At 42.3% G+C, this 26675-nt stretch overlaps 1 protein-coding gene and 1 long non-coding RNA gene across 2 annotated transcripts in view; one reads left to right on the top strand and one right to left on the bottom strand.

Annotated features, from left to right (window-relative positions):
* The window catches only part of PLPPR1 (phospholipid phosphatase related 1), a 133702-nt gene extending 116556 nt beyond the window's left edge, over positions 1–17146 (bottom strand). Inside the window, exon 1 of the mRNA XM_042866228.1 lies at positions 17071–17146. The gene's annotated coding sequence lies outside the window, so the exon portion shown is untranslated. The remainder of the gene's footprint in view (positions 1–17070) is intronic.
* A 350-nt stretch (positions 17147–17496) lies between these two features.
* Positions 17497–18904, top strand: LOC122177045. The gene is made up of 3 exons (XR_006177918.1): positions 17497–17585; positions 18494–18609; positions 18691–18904. It is a non-coding gene; the product is annotated as an uncharacterized LOC122177045 (long non-coding RNA).
* The last annotated feature ends 7771 nt before the right edge of the window (positions 18905–26675 follow it).

The raw sequence follows: 26675 nt of genomic DNA, 5'->3' as shown, positions 1-26675 counted from the left end.
TTGAGCTTGCTGATTGGAAGCTGGGGTGAGACAGCAGGCTTTGTCTCTCAAGAGACTTGGGATGGTGTATGAAAAGGAGCGGAACACTGCAGCATTAAGGAGAAGGGGAGAGTGATAAAAACCACATATATATACATACACACACACACATAATATACCCATGTACATAAAAGAGATCTAAAAGAAGGAAGATTAGAATGGATAGAAAAACAAAGGTGGTTTTTTTGCTGTTTATTGTTGTTTTTTTTTATGATAAGGGCAGTGAGGCACTGGTACAGGTTGCCCAGAGAGGTGGTGAATGCTCTCTCTGGGGACACTCAAGGCCAAGCTGGACTGAGCTCTTGATGTAGCTGTAGATGTCCCTACTCATTGGAGGGGAGTTGGACCAGATGGTGGCTTTTAAGGGTCCCTATCAATTCAGACAATTCTATGATTCTGTCATTCTTTGTTAATCTTTCTCTGCTGCAGCTGTGCATACAGGAGACCATGCAGGAACATACAGAAAGTAAAACTTAGGGACAAACTCCTGAAAACCTAGATTTCTAAAAAAAACAGTATTTTCACCTCTAAACTTCTGGCTGCAATAGTATGGCTGGCTGCAACAGTAATTCCTGTGAAATGTTGTTATGGGCAGTGAAACAAGGGAAGAAGCACTGCTGGTCTCCAAGCCACTCATCACAGAGAGACAGCTGTGCAACTCCGGAACAGTCATCACTTCCCCTGCTTTGGTTTCACAGGGAAGCCAAGGGCACCCAGGCTTTGCTCTGTCTGACTCCTATAGAGATCACTCCACTGTGACTGGTAAAATATAAATGTTTCACAGTATAAATGGTTGCTCTGGAGATAAGCTTTGCTAACACTCTAAATGACACACAATGCAAATAAATTTTTATGGTGAAACAAGCACAGAAAAGGTTAGTTTTACTGTCTTTTCAGAGAAATCAAAGGAAGAGGGTGGTAGCTGAGAGCAGTAAGAGGGTTGAGTGTGAGGTTGCAACAAAGATGAAACAAATCTTGTGGCACAGACAAGTGCAATCCATTAGAGAAAGCAAAGGTCTGCATTCCACTCTTCTTTCAAGACTTCAAATAGATTACAATGATGCAGGTGTCAGCAGAGCATGGCCCTCTGCAACCAGCTGGGCTTGCATGCAGCTGTGATTGCAGAAGGTAGATCTTGATTGGCAGCAGAAAGCATCACTGACAGAGCTAGCTCTTGTGGGGCCTCCAGAGAAAGGTCAAAGAGCAGGCGTACAGACTAAAAGGAGGAGGCATCCTCATGAGGAATAGCAGAGATACTGAAAAAAAGTTGAGTGTCAAGATATTCTCCCACCTTTTATCCAAAGGCCACAGGTCCTGAAAAGGATAAGCAGTTTAACTGCCACTGGTTAATACTTCCATCTGAAGTATCTGTTCACGTGAAGAGCAGAATGATAATCAAGTCCTCTGATACAACAGTCTCATGGTAAAAAAGGTAATATGCTACTTACGAACACACTCTTGTGTTAGAGGAAATCTATCAGAGAAAACTGTAGAATACAGCATATCATCAAATTTCATGTAATGCCAATTATTTTCTAAACTTTCAAAGTGTTTCCCTTCTTCCTTTTCATCCAGCGCAGAAAGCAACTGTATTTCAGTTTAATGCAGTGGGTTTTAAAGTGGATTAAAAGGATACATGAGCTGGCTATTTATTTTTTTTCATATTGACCATGGGAATTGTCCTTTCCTCAAAACCCATTTTTCAAAACCACTTTAAAAAGGAGTATATCGTCTTTCAAATGAAAAGAGACAGTGACTGACCTTGAAAATCTTTTTTTCCCTACGTTTTTGAACAAGAAAACATCTATAATTGGCACATCTCATTAAAAAACTTAGCTATGCTATCATAGTAATAAGTGGTTAGCGAAGTGAGACTAACATTTTAATTAAGTCCTTTTCATTTCTAGGCTAATTTTCATTGCATTATGAGAACATTTTAGGGTTACAGAAGCCTGTCCTATGCTCAAAGTCATGCTAAAAACACTGTTCTCAGTTACATTACTGCTGCTTTTGCTTAGAGCATTACAAAACATTTATTTATTTAATCCAGTCTCTCCCCTTCTGTTTGTGTGTAGTTAAAATACATCATCTGTAGTAACTCACCTTAAGGCCCTGGCTTCTTAAAACTCAGAGATTACATTAGGGTTGACCTTCCCGTGTACCCTTTTCAGGAGGATGCTTATTAGACAGAGAGTTATTGGAAATTGTAGTAGCTTGGACATTTGATCTGTACCCAGTCAGCAGCAGATAAGCTGTGATTGTAACCACAGACACTGGAGCTGGTACAAAGGAATCAAAGCAGTCACATATCACACTCCACATCCCACCTGACAGTGGCAGCCTCCAGGTGCTCAGCAGGTGGTAGCAGACTGTCAGGTAATCAACCTTCCCACAGCTTGCTTCTAGTCCCTGGACGCTCATGACCTAAATGCATCAGAGCAACCATCCTTTCCACTTCTGTCAAGCTATTTTATGTCTCACCCATTTCCTTTCTGGCCAAATCACCTAGATGTGAAACTTCCTGAAGAAGTCTGTCAGTGCTGGAAGTTCCTCAGTGGCAGAATAAACACTTGAGCAAGCTCCAGGTCTTTCGGGTGTCAGAGAAGCTAACTTGATTTGACTGTCGTCTAAATAGGAAGAGATACAAAGCTAACAAAATAGGGTGGAAGGTGACAGAAAAAACACCAACAGATGAGCTGGTACCTAAGGCTAAGTCTAAACAGCTCAACACAAATTTGTCTGGAAAAGAAATACCTAAATGAATCACTCTTTATTTCATCCAGAGAGGGAGTAAAGTACAACGTTCCAAGGATAGGTAGAAGACTGTGAAAAGAAGGTAAGGAATTGTTCTTAATTCTCACAGGAAAGAAAAAAAAAAAAAGAACCCAATAACAAAACAGTGAATGGTCTTGAGGTGCACATTCAAATAGCAGATCTTCTGAAAAAAGTGTGCCTTTGCTGGTCTTTTGTGAATCCAGTAAATGGATTTAAGACCCAAGAAAGGAGAATACAGAGCTGTTGGAATTGAGTCCAGAGGAGGGCCATGAAGATGAGCAGAGGGCTGGAGCGCCTCTCCTATGAAGACAGGCTGAGAGAGCTGGGCTTGTTTAGCTCGAAGAAGGTTTGCCATTAGGTTCAAGAGCATCAAAAATCTTTCAAATTCTATGAAAAAAGTTACAACAGGAGGCAGAACGGTGATATGGAAAATCCCTTGCAGCACATAATGTCCAAAAAAAAAAAAAAAAAAAAAAAGAAAGAAAAGTCTATCATTTCTCTTGAAACATGGGCACCCAAAGATTTCAGTTTGCAATTTATTTTTGTCTTTTGTTTCACGTTAGGTCTATAAGAATGACGAAGATGGGAGCTGAGACTTGGCTAGCAGAATAAAGATTTATAAAAAGTTGAAGAAAATTAAATTAACACAGCAATTAGAAAGAGACTGGATACCTGCATTACTCACTGCTTAACTTAAGTAAACCAGAAATGAAAGAAAAACCTCAAGTACTATTCTGATTGGCTTAATTTCACACAGTGATAGAGCTAGGCTGCCTGCTTAGGTAATGCACTTTCGCATGACACGGGCTGTCCTCTTCCATAAACCTACATAACTCCACTGGCTGCAACAAATTCAGCTGTCAGCTGTGATCAGTACCAGAGACTTTCCCTTCATGTCCAGGTGGAAAGAAAGAGGGAAAGAATGCATACTTCTCTGGAAGATACCTGTCAAGTTCAGATGCCTTTTCAGAAGATGCTCCTGAGACAAGACATGCATTACTGTGTATAAAAGACAAGCAAAAGAAACTCCTTCCCTGTTTGCTCAGTTGGTCAAACTAGGTGTGTGTTCCAAAAGCAAAAATAGAGAAAAGGAGCACTAAGAGGGCTCTGCCTTATAGGACTGGTCTGTAAAGGTGAAGGTGTGCATTAACGTAGATATGCTATAAGACCAAAGGGGGAGACCCCACCTTCATGTCAGCCTGGAAGATATAAATCAAATAGGAATGCAACAGAGACAAAGGCTCTTTTCTATAACATCTTTTAATAGCTCTTGATGCTCACAGAATTACTACCACTTATACCACTTCATTCAGATTTTTTTTCCACCTGTCCTTCTATGTCATATCATCTGTCTTTTGCCATCCCACTGAAAGTCCAGCTTTATCTTCAGTAACCCACATTTATCATATACAGGCATGTTGTGCATATATCACATCAAATTTTGCATGACTTTCAAGATAACAACTATATTTTCCCAGTACCCCAGCACCCCAGCATTTGTCTGCAAGCTGTCAACTGCTTGGATGTTCAGTTACTGCTTAAAGCAAACGGATAAACAGAGCATGAACCATTTCTGCTACATTAGGGCTGAGGGAGAAAGAAGTTCTGAAAATTAGTTTCTAATTCCCATCTGCCATCCACCTGAACTGAAATATTTCAATTATTTCTTGCACTCCACAGTTCATCAGCAAAACCTTCCAGCAGAAGAATTCTTTGACTGCATAAATCATTTTTTAAAGTACCAATCTTGAATCACTGATGGCTTCACTGAAACTCGGAGTCTCACACTGAGACTGCTCAGATTTAAAACAAACTCAGTATTGCAGTTACTAACCCAAATGCCCTAATTAATTCTTGCACATAATCCCAGTTTACTCTCCTGATACAATTACTGAAGAAAGCTCAGTTTCCTTCTGCTGACATCATTATTACATGGAGATAAAATCAAAACTGTAAGACAAAAAAAAATAAATGAAGATTGAGATGATCAGCAAATTGAGGAAGGCCAACTGGATATTCAAACAAGACTGGGAAGTACAAGATTCTTCAGGAAGCCAAGATGGAAACCAACCTGAAAAGGACCTGACCTGCCATCCAGGCTGTTGAAGGCTCTGCCACTAAATATGTAGATGCAAACAAAACCCAGAATAGTCGCATGACTCAGAAAGTCACACAAAACCAGTCACACAAAGCAGAAAATGCTTGCAGTAAGGCATGAGTTGTTGTAAAGACAGGATACATAAAATGTTGTTGAGGATGATGAACACCAGTGCATCCTTAGATGGACGCTTCAGACTGAGGGCATGGTCACATACAGAGAAGATAAGTGGATTTTTCTGTTATGGCAGACTGGAGGAGCTGACAAGGGGCGTAGCATAGGCAATGCCCTAGGCTGATGCCTAGAAAGACACAGCCATCCCAACCTACTATCACCCTCTTTTTTCCCACAGAGCCACTCAGTGCCAAACGAAACATTTTGCACATTTAGGTGCTGACACCACCAAGGCAAAGATTGCAAAATGTGCTTTTCTATCCTGTGATTTTATGAGCTTTACTTCAAACTCATGCTGTGCTCTCTCTGCTCTAATTAACATACCATTTTCTGCCTGACTCACCTCTCCTTCACAAAACAGTGTAGATTTTATTCCTGTTTTTCCCCCACTGAATACATTGAAGAAATATTTTTTCCTCTTTTCTTTGTTATCTGCAGTATCAACAGGCTTCTGCTGCAGATTACAGATCTAAATGAAATTTTACAAGCATTAAGGCTTACTATTTTGCTTAGTATTTTTCTATTGGCTGTCTTCATCTACTACCTATGTCATTTTAAGAAGCAAATCTAATCTCCATGTACTCCAAGGTGAAGTTTAGCATGAGACCTGTGAAACAGGATTTGGAGCTGAACAGTGGTTTGCTAGTCCTCCAAATCAGGGCAGACTTCCTGGGATCAGGAACTGCTATGGTCTCAAAAGGGATTTAGGACCCAGACAAATATGAAAAGTTGTCTCTACTCAACAAATCCCTCCATTTTTTTTTTCTGTTGTTGTTGTTATTCTTTGTTTTTGACAATTACAAGGACAACTTCCAAAGCATGTCTGTCTTTGGAACTTACTGTACTTGCAGTTACCAGTATATTCTCCTGCCCAGAATAATGCAGCCAAACATCAACCTTTTTTGATATCTCTGGTGCAAGACTCTAGAGCTGGGAAGCCATTTCACTGAGTTATTCAGCTGAGAACTCCATGAATAACTTTGGATCAGATAAAGTCATCTTTAAGGACTGTGAGATACATCCATCAGACCAAGTCACTGACAGGAGCAGAAACAGTCTCAACTGTATAAATGAATCCAAGGAAGAAGTGCCTCTGAAGATAAATGAAGCCTTATTATTGTACGGGGAAGGCAACATTAATAATGTAAGGATGTGTTATGAAGACGTTAGTTTCCCAAGAAGACACAACTGAGGAAGATAAAGTTATCTGTTAGCAAGGTAAGTTCTGGTAAGCAAGCGAAGGCTTACAGAAAAATAGTCTTCCCTAAAACAGTAGTCAAGTATATATTTCTAGTAACAAAAAATAGCTTCTGAAAATATGTTAAAAAAAAATAAATCGCAAATTAAGTCAGAAATTCCCTTCCTGATGATGCTGAACTGCAGTTGACAGTGGATTTCTGTCATGGAGGGCACTGACATGGCAGATGGTGATCATCATATGCTGCCAGGAGTGTAGCAACAAGCAACTCCCTCATTTAGCACACAAGAAAGTATCCCATGCATAGTTCAACAGCATAAGTTAATGATGGTCTCTGCTCTGATGGTAACCTGGACATAAGTGAGTAGTACAAATTTCAAGGTCATATGATAAAGGGACAACACACTCCAGATGCTCTCCTGATTCCAGACTACCAGGCAGGATAATAACATCCACCCCTAAGTTCACCTAACCTGACTCTCTTTAAAATAAAGCCAGTTATTTGATAATAATCTTTTTTTTTTTTTTTTCTGTGTAAATGAAATATTTATAGGGCTACTGGCCTGAAAGTCACTGAAGGACAAGCTTCTTCTTGAAATGGATTACTTGATATTCTAAGAGCTTTGCTTTCCTTTTGAACACCCTGGTGGTGCTGAACCAAAGACATGAGCATTAGGTTGGATTAAAGACTGCAGACTAGATCATTATATACTGGAAAATACAGACTGTCATGCCAGAAAATGCAGATCCATCAGTATTGAAAAAGTGTCAGGAAGTTAACATTTATCGTTTACTTGATCTTACCTTCATATTTAGAGATGAAAGCCAACAGAAACACAAATAAGGTCGGTGACCTTATATTTATCCATTATTTGCAATTTTATGTGGAACATCCTTCTATTACTCTTTGTTTAGCTAGACATTAATATTTCTCTATGAAAGCTGTTTATTCATAACTCTGGTGGTAGAAGGAAGCAAGGTCTGATGCTATGCCTGGGGAGGAACATTGTTACAGGCTTATAAAAAACTTCTCAGCTGAAGAGTTGTTATTCTGAGGTGGGAAAATTTTTGTTTTGGTTCCTCTTTCCTCTGTCACTCCTGGGAAACACAAGTAATATTAAATAAATGCAGTCCATCCTATTTATACCACTGGTACTCTGCTGAACACCAGGTGTCTGCCTTCCCTTCACTTAAGAGACCTTCAAAATCTGAAGGAATGAACAGAGAAGCTGAAAATCAGTCAGTGAATGGACAGAAGAACATAAGTTTCAGTTAGCAGTGCAGCATTTGGTTTCAAAGTTGAACTCTTTCTTGCTATCGTTTGTTTATATATTTATTTTACAGATAGGGACTACACGTTGTAAAGAGACAGCACAAAGCAAACAAAATGTTTCATTCCATCTGAAATGACATCACATTTTCTTCCCATCAGTAAGAAAAACAGCTTGTGCTTATGGTCAACCAAAAACAATTCCCTTCATGGTTCCCTTACTCCCTTACTTTACCTCTTCTGTCCAACACAGAACCACAGACTCCAGAAAATCTCTGTAAGAACCCACTTAAAGAACACAAATGTATGCCCACAGAGGTGGTGCAGTTATCATCCGCAAAGGAGTTTGAGAAATGTTTAGATGTTGTACTGAGGGACATGGTTTAGTGGGAAATATTGGTGATAAGTGGATGGTTGGACTGGATGATCATGGAAATCTTTTCCAACCTTGGTGATTCTATGATTCTATGTAAGTAGAACTGGGGAGAGCAGGGAACTTACACTGCATCCTTAATCTCTGTTTGTTAATTCAAGCACCATTTCTTTTTTCTTACTCTAGATACCAAATTGCAAAGTAGTATAATCTCAGGAAACTGAAGACAGCGATATACTTCACTGAAGACATTCTTTACTGAAAGAATGGATGAACTCTCACATGTTCCTTTGAATATAAACATGTACATAGTAAAAACAGAAACAAATAAAATACTGCAACTCAAAATGATTGTTCCTTTTATGTTGCAATTTTAAATAAAAAACAAAGCAAAGTCTCCAAAAAACAGCCGTGTATCAGTATTTTTCCTGTGAACAGTACTTCTTCTTATTGTTTGGGGTCAAAATTTTTAAATCATGAGTAATTTTTGGCAGAATTCTCTATGTTCCTGAATTTTATTTTGCTATGGAAACTGCCTGCACAAGAGAAGTGAAGTAATAAGCTAGCCAGTTCTAGTCAAAATTTCCTCCATTCTCATACAAATCACAGAAGGGAATGATTGACACATAGTCTTTGAACAGCCTCTCTTGAAAGATATTTTCTTGTAGCACAGACACTGATGTTCTTGCTCAACACCTGTGAATGAGTTATATTCTGCAACTGCCTTGCACAGCGCCTTAGCAGAGGCATGTTGTGCACAGGCCAATTCCAGCACCCCTTATGCAGTCTGATAGCCTGTGGGTGAGCCGGGTGCTGTTTTGCTTACATGAACTGCACATCCCCAGGGGTGGGGTGGCAGGACAGATTAATTTGGCCTCTATGTTGTCATCAGCTTCTGCGTAACATTCAAGCTGAAGATAATCCAACTCCCTTTCCCTTCAGTTGCCCCTCTTTATCTAACATATTTGAAAATTTTCAACTTGTTTCTGAGATACCTGGATTCGTGTATCAAGTACAGGAAATACACTAGAGCAGAACTGGAGGTACTACATTGGTCAACTTCACATAGACAGTGGCTTCTCTCCATGCTGCAATGGTGCCTGAAGCGATTACGTACCAATAACTTTCCTCTTGTTTTGGTAGTCTTGTAGCCATGTGTCTGCCCTGCACAACCCATGACCTACCTCAGGTTTATCCAAGAGCACTACAAAATGTGTCCTTTGCTCTTCTGGAACCACAGCCCCTGTGTGCACACTGGATCTGTATTTGGGAGCACACAGATACATGGAGGAAGCAAGTAGTAGAGTCTCAGTAAGATCCAGAGGACACTGGGTATGTCTTGATTAATTGATTGAATAATTAATTGATTGATTAATTTTTGTGGTATTTTATTTGCTGAAAGACATTACCTGCTCCTAATAGTTGTGGTATGTCTTTCCAAATAACAGTCTGTATTCTCAAGGTAACGAAGACTAATTTGCCTTGCCTAAGTGATGAAAGGATGTGAAACCTCTGTAAATTTTTGGCTTACATTTGCACAAGGGAAACATGAAATTCCCGACTCACCCTAGCATTAGAAACATACACTGGAGAATGGTATCTTCTGACTGATCTTCTGCAGTTAAAAAACTACCAACTATCACCACTCACAAGCTGAACTACTTTCCATGAGCAGCTTAGATCCCAAGTACCCCTGCTGCAAAGATGATCCGCAATCAATCAATTTTTCATAAATCATAAAATCATTTGAGTTGGAAGGGTGCCTTAGAGGCCACCTAGTCCAGCTCCCCTGAATTGAACAGGGACACCTACAGCAGATCAGGTGCTCAGAGCCTGGTCCAGTTGACCTGGAGTGTTTCAAGGGATGGGGCACCCACCGCATCACTGGGCAACCTGTGCCAGAGCCTCACCATGCTTAACATAAAAAACCTTTTTCCTTACATCTAACCTAAGCCTCCCCTCTTTAATCTGAAACCATTTCTCCATGTTCTATCACAACAGATCCTGTTAAAGACTCTGTCATGTCCCCTTCTTTCTTATAGCCCTCCCTTAGATACTGAAAGGCTGCTTTCAGGTCTCCCTGGAGCCTTCTCTTCTCTGGACTGAACAGCCCCAACTCTCTCAGCCTGTCCTCACAGGATACGTGTTCCATCACTTGGGTCATTTTCGTGCTCCCTTCTGGATGTGCTCCAACAGGTCCATGTCTCTCTCTTGGATGAAGCACTCACACCCAGTTCTTTGAAATCTGCTCCACTTTCAGCTTGTTAGGTTACAGCCAACATTTCTGCAACCTACTATATAGCACAACTATTAGGAGCAGGGATTTTGAGCCTCCTGACATATCTCTAAGACACACTAGAAAAATGTTTATGCTCTCATGCATTTTTCCTCCTCTATTGACCACACTTCAGTTGGATGACACCTCCCCACTTCTTCATGGGACGCGTAGCAGCACTCAGAACAACCAGCAGGCACTATCCTTACAAAGTATCATCTGGAGCCATTTTGCATTCTGCAAGGGCAGTCATCCCACCTCCCTGCTCTTTGCAGGCTGTCCTCCCTTGCTTGCCCCAGGTCTGCCTGCTGGAGCTGGTGTGGTGTTTAATGAGTGCAGCCAAAGCCAGTCTGACAGGTGAGAAAGATTTTTAGCATGCAAGAAAATGAATATACAGCAAGACTGCTCTGTGAGAGGGTAAGATTCCTGTGTGAGACTGTGTAAACAGTGCTTCTGACTTCATTTACCCAAGTATGGTATGCCATCGGAACAGCATTATTCTCACAGGAGTGCTTTATTGGTATTACAAGCAAGCCCCCAGCACAAAGGAGAGTGATTTAGATGCAATACGGAAAAAAAGACATGGTTTTATGATAGCTTTTCATTCTTACAGCACCTTTCCTTTCTTCCTTAAATGGTTCTCATAGGATTCTGCAGAAAATTCCAGCTGTGTTTCATGAAATATATTTTTCAAGTTTCTAGCTGAGTGTCTCAGTCAATTTAAAAACAAGCACCTAACACAAACTGACTTGCTTTTCAGTTCATGAGTTGTGAACTCTCCCATGTACAATAAATGGGAGGAGTAGAAAAATAAGTTACTGTACAAGAGGTACTGGTAATTACTCAGCAAATACAGCAAATTATTACATGTGTGGAAATTAAATGTACTTCTTTTTTTCACTGAGTACTTTACAAGTGTGGGTGACAGAAGCTTGCAGCAGAATATAAATGTGATACAACTGCCTTTTGCAGTATGTGTGTTTCCATCAAAGTTGGATTTTTTCCTCCTCTTCTTCTCTTGATTGATTTGAACTGATGGGCTGTGAAGCAGAATTCTGAGCTCACTGGTGCCTCAACAAAGCAGAAAAGAGAGGCAGGAGAAACATCTATGAAAACGTAAGTTGAAATCTCATGCTTCCATTTGAGTTAATGAAGAGTGTGGCTATTTGGAGGGGAGTGAGACCCTCGGCTTCTCTGGAAACCCATTAGCAACAACAGTCTCCAAGCAGGCACTGAGGTTAGCTCAGATTAATCTGCAGGGGACATGAGGCAAGAGATCCAGACACGTTTGCTGAGATTTGTACAAAATCTGTGCTCATAGGAGATTAGGAGTGAGGTTCGGTTTTGTAACTGTGCAGAAATCAACTTTAAAATCAGTGCTACATCCTGGAATTGTAATGATGGACTTAGCAGTCACAGTCTCGCATTTGCCACTGTACCTCATGAATTCTGCAAAGTCTTAGTCACCAGTAATAACAGCCATGAAAATTATCTTTTGCTCTTCCATACGAAACTTTTCTGAGCAAAGAATCAGCCCTTTGCTTACAGCCCTTCACAGTGCAACAAAGAGAAAAGGAAAATCAAAGGAACACTACACTTTAAAGGCTATTTAAACTAGGCTAAAGGAATGTAAGATATGTGATAACATAAACCATGCCATCTTATCACGGATAAAAGTGACACTGTTTAAAAAAGAAAAAGGAGAAACCTTACTCCAAATACAAAGGATGTCCAAGTCCATGGGTGACTTAAAACTGTGATCCTGCAGATACAGCTCTGTTGGCTGGTAACACATGGCATGCCTTTAGATTTTTCCTGCTCCTCAGATTCCCAGAGGACACTTTAAATCAATTATTAGCATGTTTTTGCGCAAGGACCTGCTTTGAAGCTAATTCTCGTTCTGATTAAGATGTGAGAACAATGCAGCATGCAACTTTCAGAAAAATGGATCAAAACACTGTCCTATACATGTTAGTCCATTCTGCTCCCACTCTGCTGCCTATGGCAACCTCTGTCCAACTAATTATATCCTCAGTCACTTTTGCATGATTTTCAGTACAATCGTAAGAATGGCAGCTGCACAAGACAAACCACACAGTCCAGTGGGATGTCCTGCACCACACACTAGCAAATCTCCACCATTTGCAAACAAGGCACGGAAACCCATTTTTGGAAGGGAGGTTAAATTGCATTTCAAGAGGCACCATGATCCTTAGAAAAGAAAGTGGTAACACAACAAAGATTACCATACGAATGGGGCTGCCCATCATCCCCAATCAAACTGGAACTGCCCACATGACTGTTCCAGGTAACCAAGGGAAAGACAAGATCAGAGGCCTAAATCTACACCCTTTATTCAGGGTGTAACAGCCTAAGAGGACCAGGGAAAAGGAGAGATTGAGGCAGTGAATGACTGCGAGGAGGTCTCAGCACTAACAGCAAGAAGGGCTGTTCAGTGCGATTTTGATGATGCATAGGTAGGCTGCAGGCTACCAATTGAATATGTGTTCCAAAAAGAGGAATGAGTGAACACTGATTCCATATCTAACAACCAAGTGAAAGATTACTCAAAGTAGTTACTGATTCAACCATCTAAGTTTTTCAAACCTAGTTTATGTCATCCAACAGGCATCCAATGGTAACGTAACTTTAACAACAACGTTAAATCTTCAGAATCAGAGCACACACAGAGGCAGAAGTGCCACTCAGACTACTCCCTCAGCTGCTGCCAAGCATCTCTGAAAAGCACCACCAAAGAACAAATTTCATCTGGATACACAATAAATAGCAAACAGTGCCAAAGTAGGTAAGAGCGAAGAATCTGTGAGCAGGTTGCAATATCAATTTCACACTACAGTGGCAATAAACATGTTGGTCTTTAGATTTATATTAATGCCCCATCCAAATATCACAGCATCATAAAATCAGAGTGATAGAATTCTGGAGTCTTTGCGGCTTAGATTGGAAGGCTTCTCAAAGATCATCATGTTCCAACCCCCTCCTACGTCAAGTAATGGATTGGCTGCTCAGGGCTCCATCCAACCTGGCCTTGAACACCCCCAGGTATCCGCTGCCTCTCTGAGCAGCCAGTACCAGCACCTCTCCACTCTCTTAGTGAAAAACTTCCCCCGACATCTAATCTAAATTTTCCCTTCTTCAGTTTAAAACCATTCTCCTTTGTTCATACACTATCTAAATATCTACATATTAAAAACACCAAAAACTTTGGGTATTCCTCGGAGAATTAAGTTTGCAGACGTGATGCACACAGTCTATCTGTGATAAGCTTAAAAAAGTTTAAAATCTGTAATCTACTCAGCAGCCCAAGAAAGCATGACCGACGAAAAGCACAGGGCTACCTCTTCAGAACTCAGTAGGACAGCAAGCCAGAGTATCAGAAAACACTGGATTTCCTCCAGAATTTTAAAATTCAAAGCACAGGCTATTACAGACCTTCAGTTAAACCCAGAACAGATATTATGCAGTGAATTCTGGAGGTCTAAGCTCTAGGCTGCCAACCAAGATAACAGAGCAAAGCTGAATCTGATTAATTCAAGTGGGATTTTCACCCAGAAAAGATCAGCTAAAAAAAAACAAATGAAGACTTCAAGAAAACAAACAAACAAACAAACAAAACTTTTAGCATAGTTTGTACTAACAGAGCAAGGGGCAATGTTTCTAAACTGGAAGAGCATAAATGTACATTAGGCATAAAGAAGTGGTTTTTCACTATGAAAGTTGTGAGGCACTGGAACAGGTGGTGCAGATAAGCTGCTGATGCCTCATCCTTGCAAGGGTTCAAAGTCAGGTTGTACAGGGCTTTGCGCAACTTGATCTTGTAAAAGAAGTCCCTGGTTGGGCTGCTTGGATTAAACAAACTTTGAAAGGATATCTCCAACCCAAACCGTTCGATGAATCTGTGATTTAAGCTTAAGTAAATAGGAATGTTTTCACTTCCTAAGAAACAACAGCTTTGTTTTCAGTAACTCAAGGTGAATCGCACAGTGAAATTCAGTGGGCTCAGAGGTGTGAAACCAGGTATCACAAATCTCATCAGCATAAACCAAGAGAGAGAAGAAGAGGCTGCCAAGATGAACCAAAAAAACTATTTTTTTTTTGTTTCCCATGTAAAGAGTAATACAACCCTTATTCTCCACAGAACTTTAAGTGCATTTTACATTTTTTAACCCTTTTTAAAAATTGAACCAGACTTGGAATTTTGGTGAGATAACTGCATCTACGTAGCAAAAGTTCCATCAGGAACTTCAAACCCCGGATAGAACAGCTTTCAGAAAGCTGTTTTTTTGGCACATAGCTTCAGCCAGCAGAAACTGTAGATAACTGACAATTCCACAATTACACCTCACTCAAAACAATATTCACCATGGATACCGAGAAACTGGACAAACATACTTCCTCCACACTGCTGTTTTCTGCAGAACAGTAAGATACGTGTGGTTATGGAGACTATTACAAAGTGGAAAAATTAGAGTGCTGGGGAACAGACCAACTTGTTCAACATACAATGAATACAGTGAAGTAACAGTTATATAAATGCTTTTGAATTAAAAAAAAAATGCTTCAAAAAACAGACAAACGAACAAAAAACCCCACAAAACCCAATTTGCATCTAGACTCGTACCACTGAACAAAAATTGGAAAGAAGAGTGAGGGAAAAAAAAAAAAAAAAGAATTTTATTTCATGGTTACTGAGGTTGTCAGAGAAAAGTAAGATACAATATTAAAAGAACAAAATGAAATGGACTGCTATGGCCCAATTAAAAATCCAAAAATTTTCTACTCCTGAACTTTCTCAACTCAGTTAAAATATATCTAATTACTATATTAGAACCACCTAGAGGATTTGTAACTGAGCAGAGGCTACTGTATGCCCAACCAAGACACAGCCCTCCACCAGCTCTTTCTCTCCTCTGAAGTCTCACCAAAATCAGAAAGAAAAAGCACAGTCCTTGGTGCTCATTAACCTGTTTCAACACACAGTGACGACTTCAACTGTTCTGCTGAGGTACATCAGCCATTTCTGAAACAAATTCACATCCAGCACCAAAGAAGTAGCATTAAACATCATTCTGAATTAAAAAAACCAGTGGGCTTAGCATGCTTTTTTCCATCATAACTTGCTTTCCACTCAGGGTTGGCACAGGCTGCCATTCATTGAAATATGGTGGGCAATTTGGAGAAGGGAGGAGGGAAAATAAGTAAATAAGGGGAGGCAATAGAGATGAGTTGTCATAGTTCCCAGTCACTGACAGATACTCAAAAAGATGTCACCTTTTTCCTTCTTTTCCCTTATGTCAAATCTGCAAATTGTGTTCTCCTGTGCAACACATTTACATTTACTTATGGACAAACGCAAAAAGGACTTTTAGAGATTCACTTTTTTTATTTTTATGAAAAACAAACAACAAAAAAATAATAATCACACATTAAAGTAACAAAATGACTTTAAAAAAAGAGGGACCTCCACAGGACTGTCCTTAGATTAAACTGAATCTTTGTATTCAGAAGCTGAGGCAGTCACACAGAGCAGCCCCTGACCCATTCTGGAGTAATTCCTCTGGAAACCTCTTTCCACATCCAAGAACAAGTGCACATTCTAGGAAACCTGAAGTGTTGGAAAAAGCAAACAAACACAAAAAACCAACAGAAGATAACCCTTTATTGGGCCCAGGTATAAACACAAGCAGAATCTGAGCAGAGAGCTGCGAACCGCTCCTTTTCCTCATCCTACCCACCTCATTTCCAGCAAGGACAATACACTCTGAAGTCTCTCTCCTGCCCCAGGTGTCTCCAGCAAGCCCATGAGAGCCCTTATGTGCAGCACCACTGCTGTTACCCTGACCACGCGTTCCTTAAGGACTCAGCAAGAGGGACAGGGAGAACTGAATAACCTCGGGCATCAGCTAGCAAACTGCATCTCTCTACCTGAAAGCTTTAAGTAATAGCTGACCACAATGCCACCATCTTTTCCTTTACAGACCACTTAGATTTTCTAATATGTGCAAAAAGTCTCGGGATCAGGCTTCCCAGAACATCCAGTACTGGCAGCGACGTTGCATGTAGTGTTATTCTTACGCCTCTGTTCTGCAGTCTTTTTCCCGCATGTAACGTATCCATAATGCACTACTGCAGCAAGCAGTTTCATTCCAAACTACCAAACAAACAACTCCGTAGCGCTGCGAAAGAACGTGAGAGGAGAGCACGGCGGGGGAACAGAGCAGCAGAAACATGGTGTCCACCTTCCCTCACGCCGGTCTTTCTGTGGGCTGATGGCAGCCAGCACCGCTCCATCCCCACTCCCACAGGCAGGAAAACCAACACGCGTTGACTACAGCCGTAGTAAAACCATGCCGGTGGGCTGCAAGGGCAGCCAGGTGGGTCAGGAGGAGAGGATGGGGGGTCTCCTCGTGGGGAGGGCGCGCACGTATCCCCGTGGCAGGGGCGGGGGAAAACTCCACGACCTCCTCTCGGAAAGGTACCTCTCGATAAATGCCATCACGTCGCGCCGGCGTCGCTTTCTCCGAGCAGCACGCTGCACACCCGAAGTGTGCTGCACCTCCTCCTCCATTCGCCATGTGGAGAGCAGCGAGCCGGCCCCACACAGCTTCCCCAGGCACCCCGGTCCCGCTGCCTTCGCGCTTTCCAGGGTCATTACAGGTGCAGAACACAAATCTGCAGCCGTCCACACACAAGCCCCTTTCGGAGCGGAGAACCACGCCGCGGAGCGTCCTCACCGCCCGCCTCCCGCCGCCCCAGTGCCCCCGCGGGACGCGCCGCTCTCGCCCTTCTCCCGACCCCCACTCGCGGGACGCGGCCCCGGCCCCTCGCGGCCCCCGGCCCCGCTCACCCCGAGCTGCGGCCCCGCTACGGGCGGCGGTGTCCATGCGGGCGGGCGGGCAGCGCCCGCAAGCCGGGCATCATGGTCCGCCCTCCCTCCTCCTCTGCGCCGGTGATGAGGGGCGGGGGGTACAGGGTTGTCTTCCCTTTTTTAAAATTATTATTATTTATTTTTTATTTCCCCTTCATTCACTCCCTCCCCTTTTTTTCTTTTTCTTGTTCTTTTTTTTTTTTTTTTTTTTTATTTATTTAATGATGACAAGGGGATAATTAGCGCTGCTCCTTCCCCATCGCCCGCTTCTCCTCCTCTGTTTCTCCGTGCGCTGGAGCCGCGTTACAGACCCCCGCCCCGGCTGCGGAGCGGAGGGAGGGGAAAGGGGCCGGAGACGGGGACAGGGAGGGGCGGGCGGAGGGGAGGGAGCGCGGAGATCCCCGGGCTGCCGGCGGCCGGCCGTACTCCAGGACAGCCCCTTTGTGCCGGAGCCTCTCTTCGCCGGGGTTTCCCCGGTCCCACGCGCGGCCGAGGTGTGTGTGTCTGTGATTTTATGGGGGGTGGGTGAGTTAAACGTTCCCCACCCTGGGGGAGCATTTTGCTAGCGCTAATTCAGAAGCTGTCCGCGTTCTGCTGTTTCTCCCCCAGCGCCGGTTGCGGAGGGCTGACAGTGTCCGCATCCAGCACCAGAGGCAGAGGTGGGCTGCCTCTTCCGCAAATGAGAACGGGAGGGGAAAAGAATGAGCAGAGAAGCGAAGCAGAGACACAGAGGGATGGGGACGGGGCGAGCTGTAGCAGTGCGGCTGTCCCTAAGCTCCGGGAGGTGGGATGAGGGAGGGATGCTCCGGGTGAGGCGGCCCTCCGCCTGAAGGAGGGCAAGCTGATGTTAGGAGGGGAATCCATGCACTGCGTCAGAGGCTTTCTGCCCCCAGCACCAGCCGCTACCACCGATCAGAGGCACCGCACGTCCTCACGCTGAGGAGTGTGCGCTGCCCTATGCGACTGAGCAGCTCCCGTTGTGCTTAGGTTGCTGGGCCAGGCAGAACTTGTGGCACCCGACATAACCTTTTCTCAGCAACCTATTGCTTGTGAGACTCTGTAAGAACACAGAACGCTGTGTTAAACTATGGTTTGACTCTCAGCCACAGAGGTGTTATTATCAGTGAAAACGTTACCGACTACTACCATGTGAGCCAGATTTCTGATTGCCAGTGTAAAGACAAGGTGACCCAGAAGTTATCCTACTGAAAACGAGTACAGAGTCCTGGCTTCCCACAGCTGCGTGAAGTCCTGCTAATGTGGTTTAACAGCAAAATGGAAAATATATATCATTCACAAGCTAAAGTAAATCAAGAAAATTAAATATGCATCTGTAGAGCAAAGGAGTTAAATAGTTGCTACAGTACTGCTTTCCAACACTACTTTCTCCCTCCACTTGCAGTCAGAGAGCACAATGACATGGGACAGTGACTTCCCAAGGCCTCCAGAAACCCCAGGTTGTCTGACCTGCCTGTACCATAAGCTGCTGGAGGGGCACGAGCAATGTACAGCATGAAGGTATTCATCCAGGTCTGAAAGGTGTCTGCTGCAGTGCAGACAAAAGCGTAACTGTGTATCTACAGGCTTTTTCCCTTACAGGAGGTTGGAAGAACAGACACAGCCTGCTGAGCAAGGCTCAGGGCGAGAGGTATCGCTGTGTGTTGGAGTAGTGTGACAGCATGGTGTGTGTTCATCCGAACATAGCCAAACACTGCTCCACCAAAGTTCAATCAACCTGAAGAATGACTGCTTGAAAAACAACAACGAAATTTCTGATCTGCAGTTTCAGCTTCATTTTCTCTTTCACTCTCCATAAGACCAATGGCGTCTATGGTGCTTGTCTATATGTGGGAGGATTCCGAGGGAGACCTGAACACCAATGCTTCTTTCTGCTGTTTTCCCACCCTGCACCATCAGCAAGCCTGATACAAGCAGCACAGGGTTTGTTTTCCTTCCTGCTGTTTGGTCCTGTGTGTTTCTGACCTTCTCCTTTCAGGAGAGATCTGCAGGGAATGAGGCTTTTTTCCCAGTGTGGGTGCTATGTGGCTTGTATAGAGCTACAGCAGCAGCAACAATGGCTATTTTTAGCCTAAAGTAGGCCAGGCAATTCCAAAAGACACATTAATAGGAGGAACATTTGAGAACAAAACAAACAAACATAGGAGAAAACAAACTGAGAAATGTAAATAATGATCTTTTACCAGAAGCACTCTCCAAATGACAGAAATCTAGAAAAGTGAATTCTGCATCACAGTGGACATGACTCCACTTTATAAAAACATGCAAACACAGTCTTTCAGTAGTACCTGTGATTTAGAACAGTCAAAATACCTCGTTCTAGCTCTGTACATCTGGACTGCGCTTGTTCAGCCTGGAGGAGAGGAGGCCTTCCAGTATGTCCAGAAAGGAGATCAGGAAATTTTACAGTCTGATAGTAGGACAAGGAGAATGGCTTTAAATGAAAACAGAGGAGATTCGGGTTAGATGTGAGATAGAAATTATTTACTCAGGGGGTGGTGAGGCCCTGGCACAGCTCCACAGAGAAGCTGTAGGTGCCCCATCCCTGAAGGTGCTCAAGGCCAGGTTGGATGGGACTCTGGGCAGGCTCATCTAGTGGGTGGCAGCCCTGCCTATGGCAGGGATTTGGGGTTGGATGGGTTTTGAGGTTCCTCACAGGCCAAACCATTCTGTATGGAGATGCTCAATTCAGCAGTACTACATAAGCATACTTATCCCAGACAGAGCACTCATAGCCTGGTAGTTAAACAGATGTGAAACACTTTCTCAGACACTTTTAAGTTTTGAATGAAAGTATAGTTGGTACTCAGAATACACTGAAATTCAGAGAGAACTGGCTGCCTAATTTGCTCATAGAATACTTGCCACATCTGCTAATGAAATCATAGAATTGTTGGGACCTTAAAGCTCACCCAGTTCCAACTGCTTGCTATAGTCTAGTTGTTACTCACCCGATCAGCATGCCCAGAGCCCCATCCAGCCTGGCCTTGAGCACCTCCAGTGGTGGTGCATCCACAGCTCCTCTGGGCAGCTGTGCCAGGGCCTCACCATTCAGATGGGAAATGTGCTGCTCTATGTGCTACTCTCAAAAGTAGGCAGAAAAAAAGATATTGTAGAAGAAAGATTCATTTTTTACTGCGAAAAGCAACAAATTTTAGTTTTAGATCAATTATAATTTAGTGGGGGCATGGATATCTGGCAGCTCCTTCATCTGGTATTGGATTTGGAGGAATTGATTGCAATAATTCAACAGTCTGTAAGTCTTCAGAGAAAAATGAGTATAAGAACATTCACTGCAGCCAACTCAGGTATTCCTGTAGCTGTTTTATACTGTTATTAGCTGCTGGCAGCATTTTTTCCTCTTTTCAGAAGGAGTCCTAGTAAGATACCTCACACTTTGACTTGTCTTTGTGCATGAGTAATTCCACTGAAGCCTCTGCAGGGCATATGCAAAGTTATTAGTTGCATGAGTGTTAGTTATATGTACTTTGTGTTATCATAAGCCTTTATGAGCTTCTATAGGTTGGAAATATCTTCTTTGGTTTACCAGGATTGCTGATCAGATGGTGGAAAGCAGCTTGGTAATCACCTCCACCAGCTCCATCAGCACCCTTGGGTGGATCCCATCTGGGCCCATGGACTTGTGACAGTATACAGGTGCAATAGCAGGTCTCTGACTGTTTCCACTTTAACCATGAAGGGTTTACTCCTCTCTCCAACCCAGACTTCCAGGTCAGGAAGCTGAGTACCCCAAAGATAACTAGTCTGACAATTAAAGGCAAAAGTAAAGAAGGTACTGAGAACTTCAGCTTTTTCCTTATCCTCAGTGGTCATGTTTCCCACTGCATCCAGTAAAGGACAGACATTCTCCTTAGCCCTCCTCTTACTGTTCATACATTTGTAAAAAAATTTTTTGTTGTCCTTTACCACTGTGGCCAAGTTGAACTCATGCTGGACTTCAGCCTTTCTGATTTTCTCCCTGCCAGTCCTAGCAATTTCCTTGTACTCTCGCTAATTTTTCTGTCCCTTCTGCCTCAGGAGATAGACTCTCTTTTTCTCCCAGAATCTCAGCAGAAGTTCCCTTTTCAGCTGCACCAGTCTTCCCCATGGGCTACCTTACCAGCTGCATCAGGAAGTTGTCTTCCACATACTCTAGAAACCTCCTAGACTAGTTCCTCTGTGCTGTACTATATTTCTAGCTGAAATCAGGGAAGCTAAAGTCCCCCATGAGAACAAGGGATGGCAATTGCTCAACTTCTGCCAGCTGCTCATAGAACACCTCATCCATCTTTTCATTCTTGTGTGTAACAGACCACCAGCAGGATATCGTCATTGTTGGCCTCCCCCCAATCCTTACCCGTAGAGGCTCAACCTTCTCATTCCCAGCCCCAAGCTCTGTGACACTGAAACACTCTCTAACATAGAGAGCCATGCCATCACCTCTCTGTCCTTACCCTCTTCCTTCTGAAGACCTAATGCATAATAAAAATCAGCACTTGTTGCTTTACTTTACTGTTGGTCCCACCTGACTTTTCTCCACATCTTTATGTATATACAAAGGTTGAGATGAACTGACTGGAGTTTTGTGCATGAAAACTCAATGTAAGGCCCCACTATTAACATCTGTTAATATGTATACATCTATCCCAATACAGTATTCAGTTTGCTTTCAGCAGCAACCATTTATTCCAGTTAGAATTCTTATTCTTTTACTGACCAAAACAACTGCATCTACTTCATGCATGCTCATCTCTGCGTGGAGCAAGAACCACAGAACCAATGAATCGTTAAGGTTGGAAAAAACCTCTAAAATCATGCAGTCCAACCCCAGCCCATCCCCACCATGCCCACTGACCATGTCCCTCAGTGCCACATCTCCACATCTCTTGAACACATCCAGGGATGGTGACTCCACCACCCCTCTGGGCAGCCTGTGCCAATGCCTTACCACTCTTTCTGAGAATGATTTTTTCCTAATATCCACCCCGAACCTCATCTGAACATGACAACAAAAGAAGGCAGTACAAAATGCATCTGTAGGATTTTTGTATAAAACACGGAAATTAAAACTTTGCTACCAATGCCGCAAAAATAATTTTAGGATTGATTTGGAAACTTCTTAGACAAATACCTTCTACATAAGAGATTGGATTTACTTTATCATTTTTCATGGAATGACATTACACAGCCCTCATCACTCACAAGAGAATTAATCAAACCCAACTGTTGAAAGGTCAGATGTTTTTTGTTGAAAAACTAGTGCATTTATCTGTGTCGGTCTTTGTATCCTCAATAAGAGAGCACACTTGTGATACTTTTACCTGTTAAAATCTAACAGAGCTTCTTTAGAACACAGATTAAAAACTCAGTTTCTTACATCTGAGAGGGCCTCAGCAGGCAGTCATTTTACCTAAGAATTTTCTGACAGGGAAAAGAAACTGACCTAGCCATTTATCACACACATTGGCCTGAGTGTGGGGGTAGCATAAGCCCAACTTTACAGCATCCAGCCTGAGACCATCCATTTCAGCTGTGCTGAGCTGTGGCTTGAGCAAGCCTCTCACTTGGCTATAATCAGAGAGGTATCAAGGATTTCCTATCACTCTCTGCAGACTATATTCTGCATAGCTAACTAGCCTCAGGAAAATGTACCATCTGTTTAGCCAACATAGGATAACAGTATCCCACTTAAATTTCAGGAGATGGAAGTTGTATAAACAATCCCTGCACTCCTATCTCTTGCAGATGATGGATCCTTTTGTCGAGATTTGACATTTCTTATTTCACACCATGTACAATGTCCAGTTTCCTATTCAAGAACAAAGGAAACTTGTGTAAAGTTCATACAAGTTAAAGCTCACATAGGGGAAATAAATGTATTTTTAAAGTCTTACATCATCCAGGTATGAAACTCTTGTAGCTGCCAATGACACAGAAGTCTTCACTGTGGAAGAAGATTCACAGGGAAGGGAAAAAGCAGCCTGTGAAGAGGGCTGTGAATGCAGCAAGCAACCCGCCCTGCAACACTGCCATTGAAATTATTCACTCTTCAAGGAGTGGCAAACCAGCTCTGTGCTTTGCAACAGCAGATTGATGCTTTCTAACAAAAACACCTCTACACTCATAAATGTACACACATAAGATGGCTGATAGAGAGTGATACAAATTTGTGAAAATCACCTCATAGCACTACATATGTTGTGATAGCAAATTGCGTTTACATAATGAAGTGTACTAGCAGTCAAGCCCATGCTGAGTGGGTGTAAGCAGGTAGCATGCCTCAGCCATGGCTCAGAAATCTGTTGCTTTAGTATATGGGAGTTTTGTGTACCACACATTTTGTTTGTGTGTGTTTTTCGGTTTTTTTTTGTTTGCTTGCTTGTTGGTTTGTTTTGTTTTCTTTAATTTTCTGGCATCTTGCTACTAGCAAGAGAACAGATTTACTTTCCATATTGTTAACAGCAAATTCCTAATATCTGTATTGGAAGAGATGAGCAAAGCAGAATTTGCACCTGAGGGAGAGGTGCTGGGTATTATTCTAGTGTGTGCCAAAAATTGGCACTACAGATAAACAGTTCAAATGCCTGAGAACAAAGTATACCACAGCCCAGCTCTCTAAGCTGTCTGCTTGTCTAAAGCTTCAGATCAGGACACATTGCCTATTTGGACAGCATTGGAACTCTAATTTTAGGTTGTTTAAACTGGTATTTTAGCTTATATACACTTACAGAGTTTTTGTTGTTGTTGTTGTTTTGTCTTTTCATCTTTGTTAGGAGCAGTGGATAAGTTCTGCCTTTTGCACACACAGAGCAGAATTCCTCCTCTCAGGTTCTCTAGCAGCATTAACATTTGGAAAACTGGTATAGCAAAAGGAAGAAGTTCTCCAGATGTTTGCGTAAGATTCAAACAGATACAAGTTTATCTCATTAACTTCTCTTTGCCATCATGCTGTGAACGTTTTCAAACATTGACCTTCTATGCCAGAATAGCTGGGCTATCTTCTTCACAAAAGTCCTTACTGTTATTTAGCAGGGTCTGCTGTGACAGGACAAGGGGAAATGGCTTCAGACTACAAAAGAGGAGATTTAGGTTGGATGTAAGAAAAATGTGTTGAATAGCAGGAGCAGTGAGGCTCTGGCACAGGTTGCCCAGTGAGGAGGTGGATTCCCCATCCCTGGAGGCCTCAAGGCCAGGCTGGATGGGGCCCTGAGCACCTGATGGAGCTGTAGCTGTCCCTGTTCATTGCAGGGGAGTTGGACTAGGTGACCTTTAAGTGTTCCTTCCATCTCAAGCCATTCTATTCTATTCTGCATACATGTGCTAAGGTGCTCACAAGCTCAGACATTTGCTGTACACCTCAGAAGGCACCCTCTTTATCTGTAAGTGTGGGATGGAGAAAGACTTAATCATCAGAGAAGGAAGAAGGAGCAATCCACAAATACTGATGTTCTGTTTCAGGACTTAGAACTGTTTAAGGTGCTACTACTCAAGTATTCTAAGAATAAACTCTATTTTTCCTTGTAGGATTTGAAAGACTCAGTACAATTTACGGAGTTGTAGAAATGTAAAGCGTTCACCCTTTTTCAGAAAAGTGGGAAAATGTCAGCAGTCATAGTCCTCAACCTGCTACTTGGACCAAAAAAAAAACACCCAACAAACTGTAAAGAGAAATTTGCCTCTACAAGAGCAATGACTGTTTCAGAACACCTGGCAAATCTCAGCAATTAATCACTCAAGATCTGAGTTAAAAGTTTTAGTAAAGTTTTAGTTTTGTTGAGATACCAGCTGAACTTCAAGCTTTTTGAACTCATCCATACTACTAAACTACAGTGATTTTAACTTCTCAATTGGGATAGCTTCTGCTAGACTTAATGCACAGAACAGCTGGCTTGGCAGGAGAAAAGCCTCAAAGGCTCTTCATATTCTGAGGCATGAGTACTTTAGGAGGTTCAAATAAGCAAAAATGTAATGCTTCCACACACAAGAGAGGAGACACTAGCAAAATTAGCAAATCTGTGCTTTTAGAACCACCATATCAAATCTGCAGAGACTGCATCTACAGCCTAGCTCACAAGTGAATAAGTGAATTAGTCTAGCATGCAGCATTTTGCTGTCCAGTTTACTGCTTGAATTTCTGAAATGGGTGCATCTCCATAAAAGTTTTAGGATCTGGTGAATTTCTTTTGTAATGTTTGAATAAGAAGTAGTTTCAAAGTGCGAACAAGGCTCAACACTCTAAAAAATGAACCTCTTCCTAACTTTATGCAAGTTCAGATTTGTCTGACTTGCAGAAGTAGGAATAGGGAGAGAAATAGGAGTAGGAATAGAAATAGGAACAGCAACAGGAACAGGAGTAGAAATAGAAACAGCAACAGGAATAGGAATAGGAGTAGAAGTAGGAATAGGAATAGGAACAGGAAAAGGAACAGCAACGTTTTTCCTATACAAAATGTACCAGTGTAGTTAAATTGGTAACACTGATTTTTATATATTCTTGTATCAACTTGCAGTAATTTAGCTTATCTGCCTTATCTTGCTGAATTAGATTGTATTTTCTACTTTCTAACCAAACTATGCAAGGTTTTCCTTGGTATAACCACGTGAGCTTTCATTTTTCCATAGGTTTTATCATTACTGTACAAACGTGTCAAGCTGCACTTTCTCTCAATGTAATCATACAACATTCACACTTAGCGGGATCCTATTTTATTACTCAAAGCTGGACGCTTCCTTTCTGTCACTTTGCTTGTTTTCGAATACTAATTTTAAATGTGCATTACATTTTTGGATGTTGAATATGTTGTGTCTAACAGCAGAAAGTAGCTGACAACTTCCAAAGTATCAACGAAATTTTAAAGTGAAGGGACACAGTCTCGTGGCTTACACCTTCCATTCTCTGCATTTTGCTTGACTGAATTTGTTCTGCAATTTCACCTGATGTTACAGACCACTCATGTCTAGTCTATTTATGAAATTCACAAACGTATCCCAAGACCTTTTCATTCTTGAGAGGAAGAATGAGCAACAGCTTTTCTACATACATTTTTGTGGTCTCCTAGGGCAAACCTAGGAATGTGTTCACACATTCTAAAGCTGTTTGTATTTGTGCTTCAAGATATGCACTAAAACTCATTCGAAGGGCTGCAGGCAAATAATGATGGGAGCCCTGTCTGGGCTCTGGCTTGAGGCTAACTACACTGATCAGGACACAGAAAAATATCGGACATGACATGAGAAAATTGCTGAACATCACAAATAATAGCAGGATACACTGATGAAAGTTACAGCAAGTGCCAGGCAGAACAGCTGTATCTTGAATGTGGCTAAGGGCAGGCTGGATGAGACATGGCCAAACTCCAGAGATAACTGGGAGAGAACTGTGAGCCTTTCAGGAAGTAGTCTGAAAAGCCACCATACCCAGGTAATTGTATCAGGAATATCAACCCAAATGAAGGTTGGCTAGGTAACTGTCAGAAATAACAGGTTTGATGTCTATGAGTAAAAATAAAGTAGACATGGATTGTTTATTTTGGAAGAGACAGAGGTGGACAAAAGAGGGTGCATGG

This window comes from Lagopus leucura, unplaced genomic scaffold (assembly GCF_019238085.1).
Source record: "Lagopus leucura isolate 7727_CA_CO unplaced genomic scaffold, USGS_WTPT01 Super-Scaffold_810, whole genome shotgun sequence".
Lineage (NCBI taxonomy): Eukaryota > Metazoa > Chordata > Aves > Galliformes > Phasianidae > Lagopus > Lagopus leucura.
The sequence above is the reverse complement of the archived record's forward strand: the minus strand, read 5'-3'. Positions and strand labels throughout refer to the sequence as shown.